The sequence below is a fragment of the Ranitomeya variabilis genome, chromosome 4, assembly GCF_051348905.1.
Source record: "Ranitomeya variabilis isolate aRanVar5 chromosome 4, aRanVar5.hap1, whole genome shotgun sequence".
In the NCBI taxonomy this organism is placed as follows: domain Eukaryota; kingdom Metazoa; phylum Chordata; class Amphibia; order Anura; family Dendrobatidae; genus Ranitomeya; species Ranitomeya variabilis.
Genome location: NC_135235.1, coordinates 754254653 through 754269911, shown reverse-complemented (window position 1 = coordinate 754269911; position 15259 = coordinate 754254653). Strand labels below are relative to the sequence as shown.

Genomic DNA, 15259 nt, shown 5'->3' with positions numbered 1-15259 from the left:
TGTGCTTTGGCAAAACTGATGTTTATTTGGTCCTGCCAATAAAGCTTCTTTGATTGATTGATTGATTGATATACCTGACAGGAGCCCGTACAGTCTATATCTACAATAATATATACCTGACAGGAGCCCGTACAGTCTGTATCTACAATAATATGTACCTGACAGGAGCCCGTACAGTCTATATCTACAGTAATATATACCTGACAGGAGCCCGTACAGTCTGTATCTACAATAATATATATCTGACAGGAGTCCGTACAGTCTATATCTACAATAATATATACCTGACAGGAGCCCGTACAGTCTGTATCTACAATAATATATATCTGACAGGAGCCCGTACAGTCTATATCTACAATAATATATACCTGACAGGAGTCCGTACAGTCTATATCTACAATAATATATATCTGACAGGAGCCTGTACAGTCTATATCTACAATAATATATACCTGACAGGAGCCCGTACAGTCTATATCTACAATAATATATGCCTGACAGGAGCCCATACAGTCTATATCTACAATAATATATACCTGACAGGAGCCCGTACAGTCTATATCTACAATAATATATACCTGACAGGAGCCCGTACAGTCTGTATCTACATTAATATATACCTGACAGGAGCCCGTACAGTTTGTATCTACAATAATATATACCTGACAGGAGCCTGTACAGTCTGTATCTACAATAATATATATCCGACAGGAGCCCGTACAGTCTGTATCCACATTAATATATACCTGACAGGAGCCCGTACAGTTTGTATCTACAATAATATATACCTGACAGGAGCCTGTACAGTCTGTATCTACAATAATATATATCCGACAGGAGCCCGTACAGTCTATATCTACATTAATATATACCTGACAGGAGCCCGTACAGTCTATATCTACAATAATATATACCTGACAGGGGCTCATACAGTCTATATCTACAATAATATATACCTGACAGGAGTCCGTACAGTCTATATCTACAATAATATATACCTGACAGGAGTCCGTACAGTCTATATCTACAATAATATATACAGTCATATGAAAAAGTTTGGGCACCCCTATTAATCTTAAGCTTAATGTTGTATAAAAAATGTTTTTTTTTGCAACAGCTATTTCAGTTTCATATATCTAATAACTGTTGCACACAGTAATGTTTCTGCCTTGAAATGAGCTTTATTGTACTAACAGAAAATGTGCAATCTGCATTCAAACAAAATTTTACAGGTGCATAAGTATGGGCACCCTTATCATTTTCTTGTTTTAAATACTCCTACTTACTTTTTACTGACTTACTAAAGCACTTTTTTTGGTTTTGTAACCTCATTGAGCTTTGAACTTCATAGCTAGGTGTATGCAATCATGAGAAAAGCTACTTAAAGTGGCCACTTGCAAGTTGTTCACCTGTTTGAATCTCCTCTGAAGAGTGGCATCATGGGCTCCTCAAAACAACTGTCAAATGATCTGAAAACAAAGATTATTCAACATAGTTGTTCAGGGGAAGGATACAAAAAGCTGTCTCAGAGGTTTAACCTGTCAATTTCCACTGTGAGGAACATAGTCAGGAAATGGAAGAACACAGGTACAGTTCTTGTTAAGGCCAGAAGTGGCAGGCCAAGAAAAACATCAGAAAGGCAGAGAAGAAGAATGGTGAGATCAGTCAAGGACAATCCTCAGACCATCTCCAGAGATCTGCAGCATCAACTTGCTGCAGATGGTGTCACTGTGCATCGGTCAACTATACAACGCACTTTGCACAAGGAGAAGCTGTATGGGAGAGTGATGCGAAAGAAGCCATTTCTGCAAGCACGCCACAAACAGAGTCGACTGAGGTATGCAAAAGCATATTTGGAGAAGCCAATTTCTTTTTGGAAGAAGGTCCTGTGGACTCATGAAACCAAGATTGAGTTGTTTGGTAATACAAAAAGGCGTTATGCATGGTGGCAAAAAAACAGTGCATTGTATAGTTGACCGATGCACAGTGACACCATCTGCAGCAAGTTGATGCTGCAGCTCTCTGGAGATGGTCTGAGGATTGTCCTTGACTGATCTCACCATTCTTCTCTGCCTTTCTGATGTTTTTCTTGGCCTGCCACTTCTGGCCTTAACAAGAACTGTACCTGTGTTCTTCCATTTCCTTACTATGTTCCTCACAGTGGAAATTGACAGGTTAAATCTCTTAGACAGATTTTTGTATCCTTCCCCTGAACAACTATGTTGAATAATCTTTGTTTTCAGATCATTTGACAGTTGTTTTGAGGAGCCCATGATGCCACTCTTCAGAGGAGATTCAAACAGGAGAACAACTTGCAAGTGGCCACTTTAAGTAGCTTTTCTCATGGTTGCATACACCTGGCTATGAAGTTCAAAGCTCAATGAGGTTACAAAACCAAAAAAAGTGCTTTAGTAAGTCAGTAAAAAGTAGGTAGGAGTATTTAAAACAAGAAAATGATAAGGGTGCCCATACTTATGCACCTGTCAAATTTTGTTTGAATGTAGATTGCACATTTTCTGTTAGTACAATAAACCTCATTTCAAGGCAGAAACATTACTGTGTCCAACAGTTATTAGATATATGAAACTGAAATAGCTGTTGCAAAATAAACCATTTTTATAAAACATTAAGCTTAAGATTAATAGGGGTGCCCAAACTTTTTCATATGACTGTATCTGACAGGAGCCTGTACAGTCTGTATCTACAATAATATATATCTGACAGGAGTCCGTACAGTCTATATCTACAATAATATATATCTGACAGGAGTCCGTACAGTCTATATCTACAATAATATATATCTGACAGGAGTCCGTACAGTCTGTATCTACAATAATATATACCTGACAGGAGTCCGTACAGTCTGTATCTACAATAATATATACCTGACAGGAGTCCGTACAGTCTATATCTACAATAATATATATCTGACAGGAGCCCGTACAGTCTGTATCTACAATAATATATACCTGACAGGAGTCCGTACAGTCTGTATCTACAATAATATATACCTGACAGGAGCCCGTACAGTCTGTATCTACAACAATATATACCTGACAGGAGCCCGTACAGTCTGTATCTACAATAATATATACCTGACAGGAGCCCATACAGTCTATATCTACAATAATATATACCTGACAGGAGCCCGTACAGTCTATATCTACAATAATATATACCTGACAGGAGTCCGTACAGTCTGTATCTACAATAATATATACCTGACAGGAGTCCGTACAGTCTATATCTACAGTAATATATATCTGACAGGAGTCCGTACAGTCTGTATCTACAATAATATATACCTGACAGGAGTCTGTATCTACAATAATATATACCTGACAGGAGCCCGTACAGTCTGTATCTACAACAATATATACCTGACAGGAGCCCGTACAGTCTGTATCTACAATAATATATACCTGACAGGAGCCCGTACAGTCTATATCTACAATAATATATACCTGACAGGAGCCCGTACAGTCTATATCTACAATAATATATATCTGGCAGGAGCCCGTACAGTCTGTATCTACAATAATATATACCTGACAGGAGCCTGTACAGTCTGTATCTACAATAATATATACCTGACAGGGGCCCGTACAGTCTATATCTACAATAATATATACCTGACAGGAGCCCGTACAGTCTATATCTACAATAATATATACCTGACAGGAGCCCGTACAGTCTATATCTACAATAATATATGCCTGAAAGGAGTCTGTACAGTCTGTATCTACAATAATATATACCAGGAAGGAGCCCATACATTCTATATCTACAATAATATATACCTGACAGGAGCCCATACAGTCTGTATCTACAATAATATATACCTGACAGGAGCCCATACAGTCTGTATCTACAATAATATATACCTGACAGGAGCCCGTACAGTCTGTATCTACAATAATATATACCTGACAGGAGCCCGTACAGTCTGTATCTACAATAATATATACCTGACAGGAGCCCGTACAGTCTATATCTACAATAATATATACCTGACAGGAGCCTGTACAGTCTGTATCTACAATAATATATACCTGACAGGAGTCTGTACAGTCTGTATCTACAATAATATATACCTGACAGGAGCCCGTACAGTCTATATCTACAATAATATATACCTGACAGGAGCCCATACAGTCTATATCTACAATAATATATACCTGACAGGAGCCCGTACAGTCTATATCTACAATAATATATGCCTGAAAGGAGTCTGTACAGTCTGTATCTACAATAATATATACCAGGAAGGAGCCCGTACAGTCTATATCTACAATAATATATACCTGACAGGAGCCCATACAGTCTGTATCTACAATAATATATACCTGACAGGAGCCCGTACAGTCTGTATCTACAATAATATATATCCGACAGGAGCCCGCACAGTCTGTATCTACATTAATATATACCTGACAGGAGCCCGTACAGTGTATATCTACAATAATATATGCCTGAAAGGAGTCTGTACAGTCTGTATCTACAATAATATATACCTGACAGGAGTCTGTACAGTCTGTATCTACAATAATATATACCTGACAGGAGCCCGTACAGTCTATATCTACAATAATATATACCTGACAGAAGTCCGTACAGTCTGTATCTACAATAATATATACCTGACAGGAGCCCGTACAGTCTATATCTACAATAATATATACCTGACAGGAGCCCATACAGTCTGTATCTACAATAATATATACCTGACAGGAGCCCGTACAGTCTATATCTACAATAATATATACCTGACAGGAGCCCGTACAGTCTATATCTACAATAATATATGCCTGAAAGGAGTCTGTACAGTCTGTATCTACAATAATATATACCAGGAAGGAGCCCGTACAGTCTATATCTACAATAATATATACCTGACAGGAGCCCATACAGTCTGTATCTACAATAATATATACCTGACAGGAGCCCGTACAGTCTGTATCTACAATAATATATATCCGACAGGAGCCCGCACAGTCTGTATCTACATTAATATATACCTGACAGGAGCCCGTACAGTCTATATCTACAATAATATATACCTGACAGGAGCCCGTACAGTCTATATCTACAATAATATATACCTGACAGGAGCCCGTACAGTCTGTATCTACAATAATATATACCTGACAGGAGCCCGTACAGTCTGTATCTACAATAATATATACCTGACAGGAGCCCGTACCGTCTGTATCTACAATAATATATACCTGACAGGAGCCCGTACAGTCTGTATCTACAATAATATATACCTGACAGGAGCCCGTACAGTCTGTATCTACAATAATATATACCTGACAGGAGCCCGTACAGTCTGTATCTACAATAATATATATCCGACAGGAGCCCGCACAGTCTGTATCTACATTAATATATACCTGACAGGAGCCCGTACAGTGTATATCTACAATAATATATACCTGACAGGAGCCCGTACAGTTTGTATCTACAATAATATATATCTGACAGGAGTCCGTACAGTCTATATCTACAATAATATATATCTGACAGGAGTCCGTACAGTCTATATCTACAATAATATATATCTGACAGGAGTCTGTACAGTCTATATCTACAATAATATATACCTGACAGGAGCCCATACAGTCTATATCTACAATAATATATACCTGACAGGAGCCCATACAGTCTGTATCTACAATAATATATATCTGACAGGAGCCTGTACAGTCTATATCTACAATAATATATACCTGACAGGAGCCTGTACAGTCTATATCTACAATAATATATACCTGACAGGAGCCCATACAGTCTATATCTACAATAATATATACCTGACAGGAGCCCATACAGTCTGTATCTACAATAATATATATCTGACAGGAGCCTGTACAGTCTATATCTACAATAATATATACCTGACAGGAGCCCGTACAGTCTATATCTACAATAATATATACCTGACAGGAGCCCGTACAGTCTGTAACTACAATAATATATACCTGACAGGAGCCCGTACAGTCTGTATCTACATTAATATATACCTGACAGGAGCCCGTACAGTTTGTATCTACAATAATATATATCTGACAGGAGTCCGTACAGTCTATATCTACAATAATATATACCTAACAGGAGTCCATACAGTCTGTATCTACAATAATATATACCTGACAGGAGTCCGTACAGTCTGTATCTACAATAATATATACCTGACAGGAGCCCATACAGTCTATATCTACAATAATATATACCTGACAGGAGCCCGTACAGTCTGTATCTACAATAATATATACCTGACAGGAGCCCGTACAGTCTGTATCTACAATAATATATACCTGACAGGAGCCCGTACAGTCTGTATCTACAATAATATATACCTGACAGGAGCGTGTACAGTCTATATCTACAATAATATATACCTGACAGGAGCCCGTACAGTCTGTATCTACAATAATATATACCTGACAGGAGCCCGTACAGTCTGTATCTACAATAATATATACCTGACAGGAGCGTGTACAGTCTATATCTACAATAATATATACCTGACAGGAGCCCGTACAGTCTGTATCTACAATAATATATACCTGACAGGAGCCCGTACAGTCTATATCTACAATAATATATACCTGACAGGAGCCCGTACAGTCTATATCTACAATAATATATACCTGACAGGAGCCCGTACAGTCTGTATCTACAATAATATATACCTGACAGGAGCGTGTACAGTCTATATCTACAATAATATATACCTGACAGGAGCCCGTACAGTCTGTATCTACAATAATATATACCTGACAGGAGCCCGTACAGTCTATATCTACAATAATATATACCTGACAGGAGTCTGTACAGTCTGTATCTACAATAATATATACCTGACAGGAGCCTGTACAGTCTATATCTACAATAATATATACCTGACAGGAGCCTGTACAGTCTATATCTACAATAATATATACCTGACAGGAGCCCGTACAGTCTATATCTACAATAATATATACCTGACAGGAGCCCGTACAGTTTGTATCTACAATAATATATACCTGACAGGAGCCCGTACAGTCTGTATCTACAATACTATATACCTGACAGGAGCCCGTACAGTCTGTATCTACAATAATATATACCTGACAGGAGCCCGTACATTCTATATCATAATATATACTAGGAAGGAGCCCATACACTCTAGCATCTTCAGTAGTGAGCCGGCTAGAGTGTATGGGCTGCAGTCAGGACCTGGAAGGAGCCCATACACTCTAGGCTCAACCATGCTAGAGTGTATGGGCTCCTTCCAGGTGTGACGTCATTTCCGGGGGCGTGTCCTATCGGGAGGGGGCGTGTTCTCCAAGGCGGCAAAGGAAAGCAGCATGACAGCTTGTGGACGCCATGGAGGTCAGTGGCTTCAGGGTGAAAAATGCTACTTGCCGATCGCTATTCGCTATTGGGGGGAGGCCCTGTGGTGGTCGACCTACTTGTCTGTGTGGGGAGTGACCCGTGGTGGGATTTTGGGGGGCTCCGCTGCTGCTGGCTATTGTGGGGGACCCCTGCGGTGGTATTTGGGGGCTCCGCTGCTGCTGGCTATATTGTGGGGGACCCCTGCGGTGGGATTTTGGGGGGCTCCGCTGCTGCTGGCTATTGTGGGGGACCCCTGCGGTGGGATTTTGGGGGGCTCCGCTGCTGCTGGCTATTGTGGGGATCCCTGCGGTGGGATTTTGGAGGGCTCCGCTGCTGCTGGCTATTGTGGGGGACCCCTGCGGTGGGATTTTGGGGGGCTCCGCTGCTGCTGGCTATTGTGGGGGACCCCTGCGGTGGGATTTGGGGGGGCTCCGCTGCTGCTGGCTATTGTGGGGGACCCCTGCGGTGGGATTTGGGGGGCTCCGCTGCTGCTGGCTATTGTGGGGGACCCCTGCGGTGAGATTTTAGGGGGGCTCCGCTGCTGCTGGCTATTGTGGGGGACCCCTGCGATGGGATTTGGGGGGGCTCCGTTGCTGCTGGCTACTGTGGGGGACCCTTGTGGTGTGATTTGGGGGGGCTCCGCTGCTGCTGGCTATTGTGGGGGACCCCTGCGGTGGGATTTTGGGGGGCTCCGCTGCTGCTGGCTATTATGGAATGGAAACAAGCCCTTAAGAGGAGACTTTGTGCAGCAGGCCTTCATGGTAAAATAGCTGCTAGGAAACCACTGCTAAGGACAGGCAACAAGCAGAAGAGACTTGTTTGGGCTAAATAACGCAAGGAATGGACATTAGACCAGTGGAAATCTGTGCTTTGGTCAGATGAGTCCAAATTTGAGATCTTTGGTTCCAACCACCGTGTCTTTGTACACAGAAAAGGTGAACGGATGGACTCTAAATGCCTGGTTTCCACCGTGAAGCATATAGGAGGAGGTGTGATGGTGTGGGGGGCTTTGCTGGTGACATTGTTGGGGATTTATTCAAAATTGAAGGCATACTGAACCAGCATGGCTACCACAGCATCTTGCAGCGACATGCTATTTCATCCGGTTTGCTTTTAGTTGGACCATCATTTATTTTTCAACAGGACAATGACCCCAAACACACCTCCAGGCTGTGTAAGGGCTATTTGACCAAGAAGGAGAGTGATGGGGTGCTACGCCAGATGACCTGGCCTCCACAGTCACCAGACCTGAACCCAATCGACATGGTTTGGGGTGAGCTAGACCGCAGAGTGAAGGCAAAAAGGGCCAACAAGTGCTAAGCATCTCTGGGAACTCCTTCAAGATTGTTGGAAGACCATTCCCAGTGACTACCTCTTGAAGCTCATCAAGAGACTGCCAAGAGTGTGCAAAGCAGTCATCAAAGCAAAAGGTGGCTACTTTAAAAAACCTAAAATATAAGACATATTTTCAGTGGCCTTACACTTTTATTAAGTATATAATTCCACATAGTTTTGATGCCTTCAGTGTGAATGTACAGTTTTCATAGTCATGAAAATACAGAAAAATCTTTAAATGAGGTGTGTCTAAACATTTGGTCTGTACTGTGTGTGTGTGTGTGTGTGTGTGTGTGTGTATATATATATATATATATATATATATATATATATATATATATATATTATAATATATCACACGGACAGCGGAATAGCTGATAGTTAATTTGTCGGCTTCTGTTAAATCATTGCAGAGGCTGACAGGATAGGAGACATGGTTTACATACAGTAAACCATTGCAGAACAGTTAGACTTATATAGGTCAGTGACTAATATGGTTAGTAGTGTGTGTGTGTGTGTGTGTGTGTGTGTGTGTGTGTGTGTGTGTGTGTGTGTGTGTGTGTGTGTGTGTGTGTAAAATTTGGGGCCTGTATGTATTTAATAATGTTTTCACTGAAATAACTGGCGTGGGCTCCCGCACAATTTTCTGTGCCACAGAGGGAAAGCCAGTGACTGAGGACAGATATTATAGCCTAGAGAGGGACCATGGTATTGCCACCCCAGAAAAGGTGCATCTGTAAGATGCGCCAATTCTGGCACTCATCTTCTGTCTTCTCACTGCCCTGTAGCGGTGGCATATGGGGTAATAAGGGGTTAATGTCACCTTTGTATTGTAAGGTGACATTAGGCCAGCTTAGTAATGGAGAGATGTCTGATAGATGCCTCTCCATTACTAACCTGTGGGCTTGATGTTACTTGACAATAAAAAGGTGACATCAACTGCACAATTATGAACCCCTCTGCTACAGGGCAAGTGGGAAGAGCGAGGCTAAGTGCCAGAATTGACACATCTATAAGATGCGCCATTTCTGCGACGGCTGAGAGCTGATGGTTTTTAGCCTGTGGGGCTGCCAATATCCATGGCCTCTTCACAGGCTATAAATATCAGCCTACAGCTGTCTGCCTAGCATTTGCTGGTTGGATTTTATGTCAATATTTTGTGTCCCCCTGTAAAATAGCCAGTAAAGGCTAAGCAAAAAGCTGTGAGCTGATATTAATAGCCTGGGAACCTTTATGGTTATTGGCTCCTTTCCAGAATAGTAACATCAGCTGTCAGCTTTCCCACTGCTGGTTATGAAAATTATGCGGGAGCCCATGCAGGTTTTATTTTTTGAAAAATAAACATATTGCATTTCACGCAGGTTTCTTAGTTGTTTTTTTTACAGCATATGTAGGTTAATTATGTTAATGCTCCTACATGGGTGTGTGTGTGTCTTTAGTTAATATTAATGAGGGTATCTCGTGAAGAGTTTGAATAAGGAAATGCATCAAATTCCTTTATTTATTTTTTAATATATCTTTATTTAGCGCTCACGATTTACAGAAACGCATCAAATCCGCATAAAAAAGTACAGAATTTCCACTGCGTTTTCTGCTAAGAGATGCACTAACCATGCAGACATTTCCTCAAGCAAATCTGCAACATGCGCACATAGCCTTAACCATTATGCGTCCATATTCATTAATGAGCAGAACCACGTGACCGCTGAACACAGGAAGAGCTGCGACATGCAGGGACCGCGCCAGGAGCAGGTGAGTATGTGACAGCCGCCGCTTCCCCGCCGACAATGACTCGAGTATAAGCCGAGAGGGTCTCTTTCTGCCCCCAAAAATTTCGGCTTATACGCGAGTATATACGGTACAGCACTCTAGAAGGGTGTGTATAAGGGCATATAGGTGCTGGTGGTACTATATATGGGGAAAACCTGGTGACAGGTTCCCTTTAAGAAACCTATGGAACTAGGTTAAAATTAGCATTTTTTTGGATGGTGAAAAACTTGTAATTTAAATATTGATGGTGGCTGAACTGCAGGTGGTCTGTGTCGCTTCATAAGTTTAAGGCCAGGGTCACACTAGCGTAGAATACGGATGAGCGCTATGTGAGAAAGCATAGCACTCGGACCAGTGTTAATCTATGGGGCAGATCACATCTGTGATTATTTTTTCATGCCAAATCAGCATACGAGAACAATCGCAGCATATATACCTGACAGGGGCCCATACAGTCTATATCTACAATAATATATACCTGACAGGGGCCCATACAGTCTATATCTACAATAATATATACCTGACAGGGGCCCATACAGTCTATATCTACAATAATATATACCTGACAGGAGCCTGTACAGTCTGTATCTACAATAATATATACCTGACGGGGGCCCATACATTCTGATATCATCACTAATATATACCTGACAGGGGCCCATACATTCTGATATCATCACTAATATATACCTGACAGGGGCCCATACATTCTGATATCACTAATATATACCTGACAGGGGCCCATACAGTCTATATCTACAATAATATATACCTGACAGGAGCCTGTACAGTCTGTATCTACAATAATATATACCTGACAGGAGCCCGTACAGTCTGTATCTACAATAATATATACCTGACAGGAGCCTGTACAGTCTATATCTACAATAATATATACCTGACAGGGGCCCATACATTCTGATACCATCAGTAATATATACCTGACAGGGGCCCATACATTCTGATACCATCAGTAATATATACCTGACAGGGGCCCATACATTCTGATATCATCAGTAATATATACCTGACAGGGGCCCATACATTCTGATATCATCACTAATATATACCTGACAGGGGCCCATACATTCTGATATCATCACTAATATATACCTGACAGGAGCCCATACATTCTGATATCATCACTAATATATACCTGACAGGAGCCCATACATTCTGATATCATCACTAATATATATACCTGACAGGAGCCCGTACATTCTCATATCATCAGTAATATATACCTGACAGGAGCCCATACATTCTGATACCATCACTAATATATATACCTGACGGGGCCCATACATTCTGATATCATCAGTAATATATACCTGACAGGGGCCCATACATTCTGATACCATCACTAATATATACCTGACAGGAGCCCATACATTCTGATACCATCACTAATATATACCTGACAGGAGCCCATACATTCTGATATCATCACTAATATATACCTGACAGGAGCCCATACATTCTGATATCATCACTAATATATATACCTGACGGGGCCCATACATTCTGATATCATCAGTAATATATACCTGACAGGGGCCCATACATTCTGATACCATCACTAATATATACCTGACAGGGGCCCATACATTCTGATATCATCACTAATATATACCTGACAGGAGCCCGTACAGTCTATATCTACAATATATAAACCTGACAGGAGCCCATACATTCTGATATCATCACTAATATATACCTGACAGGGGCTCATACATTCTGATATCATTACTAATATATACCTGACAGAGGCCCATACATGCTGATATCATCACTAATATATATACCTGACGGGGCCCATACATTCTGATATCATCACTAATATATACCTGACGGGGCCCATACATTCTGATATCATCAGTAATATATACCTGACAGGAGCCCGTACAGTCTGTATCTACAATAATATATACCTGACAGGAGCCCGTACAGTCTATAGCTACAATAATATATACCTGACAGGGGCCCGTACATTCTGATATCATCAGTAATATATACCTGACAGGAGACCATACATTCTGATATCACTAATATATACCTGACAGGAGCCCATACAGTCTGATATCATCACTAATATATACCTGACAGGGGCTCATACATTCTGATATCATTACTAATATATACCTGACAGGAGCCCATACAGTCTGATATCATCACTAATATATACCTGACAGGGGCTCATACATTCTGATATCATTACTAATATATACCTGACAGGAGCCCGTACATTCTGATATCATCACTAATATATACCTGACAGGGGCCCATACATTCTGATATCATCACTAATATACACCTGACAGGAGCCCATACATGCTGATATCATCACTAATATATACCTGACAGGAGCCCGTACAGTCTATAGCTACAATAATATATACCTGACAGGAGCCCGTACAGTCTATATCTACAATAATATGTACCTGACAGGAGCCCGTACAGTCTATATCTACAATAATATATACCTGACAGGAGCCCGTACAGTCTATATCTACAATAATATATACCTGACAGGAGCCCGTACAGTCTGTATCTACAATAATATATACCTGACAGGAGCCCGTGCAATCTATATCTACAATAATATATACCTGACAGGAGCCCATACAGTCTATATCTACAATAATATATACCTGACAGGAGCCCGTACAGTCTATAGCTACAATAATATATACCTGACAGGGGCTCATACATTCTGATATCATCAGTAATATATACCTGACAGGGCCCATACATTCTGATATCATCAGTAATATATACCTGACAGGAGCCCATACATTCTGATATCATCACTAATATATACCTGACAGGAGCCCATACATTCTGATATCATCACTAATATATATACCTGACGGGAGCCCATACATTCTGATACCATCACTAATATATACCTGACAGGGGCCCTTACATTCTGATATCATCACTAATATATACCTGACAGGAGCCCATACATTCTGATACCATCACTAATATATACCTGACAGGGGCCCATACATTCTGATACCATCACTAATATATACCTGACAGGGGCCCGTACATTCTGATATCATCACTAATATACACCTGACAGGAGCCCATACATTCTGATACCATCACTAATATATACCTGACAGGGGCCCATACATTCTGATACCATCACTAATATATACCTGACAGGGGCCCATACATTCTGATATCATAAATAATATATACCTGACAGGGGCCCATACATTCTGATATCATCACTAATATATACCTGACAGGAGCCCATACATTCTGATATCACTAATATATACCTGACAGGAGCCCATACATTCTGATACCATCACTAATATATACCTGACAGGGGCCCTTACATTCTGATATCATCACTAATATACACCTGACAGGAGCCCGTACAGTCTGTATCTACAATAATATATACCTGACAGGAGCCTGTACAGTCTATATCTACAATAATATATACCTGACAGGAGCCCGTACAGTCTATATCTACAATAATATATACCTGACAGGGGCCCGTACAGTCTATATCTACAATAATATATACCTGACAGGAGCCCGTACAGTCTGTATCTACAATAATATATACCTGACAGGGGCCCATACATTCTGATATCATCACTAATATATACCTGACAGGGGCCCTTACATTCTGATATCATCAGTAATATATACCTGACAGGGGCCCGTACATTCTGATATCATCACTAATATATACCTGACAGGAGCCCGTACAGTCTGTATCTACAATAATATATACCTGACAGGAGCCCATACAGTCTATATCTACAATAATATATACCTGACAGGGGCCCGTACAGTCTGTATCTACAATAATATATACCTGACAGGAGCCCATACAGTCTAGGCTCAACCGGAGCCGCACTCCACATATTAGTGATGTGACGTTCATGAACGAGCCGACTCAAAGAGGCGGCTCTTCACTGTGAACGATATGAGCCGGCACCTATCAGTGAGCCGCTTGTTATCTAGTGGCTCTCTGCTCTCCTCCCTTCCCTCAGCCTGGTGGTGGAGGGGGAGGAAGGAGCCAGGAGAGTCTGTGTGCTGGAGGGGGAGAGAGGAAAGCTGCTGCTGAAAGTACTCAAATCCAAAAATAAGTCTAGAATTGCCATGAAAAACACGCAACAAGACTCAAACCACAATGTTCATTAATATTAAATGCAGTAATGTTTATTAATAATTACAAAATAACAATAATAATTTTTACCAGCAAAAAACCTCCAAATGTAAATGGAGCGGATATATCCACATAACATCAATAAAAAACCTATCTGAGGAATCAATAGCAAAAAATGCCCATACAAAAGGACCTGTCTTCTAATGAGCTGCAACCTGTCAGAAAATGTGACAGTGGTGCACAGAGCTCAGTGAACATCGGTGGTGGAATAAATAGAGCTCTAATTAGTTAATTACTGCCACACAGCAGGTATATTAGCGCTCACTACCTCTATCAGATTGTACCGAGAAAGATTACAATTACAGAGTGGACACTCACATGAGGTATGATGGCCGGGTCTCCGCTCCTATACCCCGTTGCACATTTTTTGCATTTGTTTGATGTTCTTATAATGAAAAATAATATAAACAATGTTAATCTGTTAACTAGAAGGTTTTGTGTCATTATTTTGGTGAGATTACTGAAGAGCCGATTCAAGAGCCGAAAGAGCCGATTCCCAAAAAAAACCCCGAAGTCCCATCACTACCACATATATGGCTGCTCTGTGCGCACTGGACCTGTGATGAGGTC

General features: G+C 40.9%; 1 protein-coding gene across 1 annotated transcript in view; it reads right to left on the bottom strand.

The window, feature by feature from the left end:
• Positions 1–14409, bottom strand: part of LOC143766847 (gastrula zinc finger protein XlCGF66.1-like) — an 82726-nt gene extending 68317 nt beyond the window's left edge. Inside the window, exon 1 of the mRNA XM_077254834.1 lies at positions 14336–14409. The gene's annotated coding sequence lies outside the window, so the exon portion shown is untranslated. The remainder of the gene's footprint in view (positions 1–14335) is intronic.
• Between the last annotated feature and the right edge of the window lie 850 nt (positions 14410–15259).